This window comes from Galeopterus variegatus, unplaced genomic scaffold (genome assembly GCF_000696425.1).
Source record: "Galeopterus variegatus unplaced genomic scaffold, G_variegatus-3.0.2 Scaffold18875, whole genome shotgun sequence".
In the NCBI taxonomy this organism is placed as follows: Eukaryota; Metazoa; Chordata; class Mammalia; order Dermoptera; family Cynocephalidae; genus Galeopterus; species Galeopterus variegatus.
Window position 1 is genome coordinate 10,587 of NW_007744986.1, and position 924 is coordinate 11,510.

Here is a 924-nt window from a genome sequence, read left to right on the forward strand (position 1 = left end):
GGGCCGCCGGCAGCATCGGTGCGCGGGCGGGAAGGTCACACGCGGGTCCCCTGGAGCAGGAGACGCTCTAGCCGCGGGGCTGCCGGGAATTCGAGCTGGGGAGGGACGCTCTAGCTGCTAGGCCGCGGAGCATACGAGCTGAAGAGGGACGCTCTAGCCGCCAAGGCCGCAAGAATACGAGCTGGGGAGAGACGCTCTAGCCGCACTTCCCACTTGCCTCCTCTCGCCTCTGAGTCACCCACAATGCGCCGCGCCGGCGCAGGAGTGGGCAGCGTGGCGCCGCCCTCAGATGCTCTTTTCCACGGTTCCCGAGGGCGCGGCGAGGGCTCGGCCGGGCCCTGTCCAAACAGCTGTCGGCGCCCGTTCCCCTGCTGAAGCCGCGACCACCGCAGGCCGCCCTCGGCGCAGCCCGCCTGGAGGCCACAGCTGAGGACGGCGACGCCCTGTCAGTGCCCGGTCTGCCTGTCAGGTCGCCCGCGCCAGGTCCCGCCCCTCCTCACCCCGGGGCTCCCCTCCCGATGAAGAACAGCCGAGCCGGTCGGCATGTCGGCTCCGGGCGGGAAGTGTGTCGCCTCGGGGAGGCAGTGGCAGGGGCGGATGGAGACGGCCCAACTGCAGCGAGCTAGGCCGGTGGAGGGGCCGCATCCTCAGCTGCCCCCTCGCCCCCTCTGAACACACACTGATACCTTTTGAATTGCATTTTATTATCGGCGGGGGATGACGGATGAGAAGCAGAGAAGCTAGAGACGCCTGAAGCCTCCACCCTCAGCTCTAGAGAGGACCCTGCAGGGGGAGCCTGGGGAGCCGTGCCTGGACACAATAGTGCGATGGCAGGGCACAGGGTGTGACGGGGCTGAGGGTCCCCACTCCAGCCACCCTTCCCAAGACTTGACACAAGGGGCTGGGGGCTTCCCCTGGAAGCTA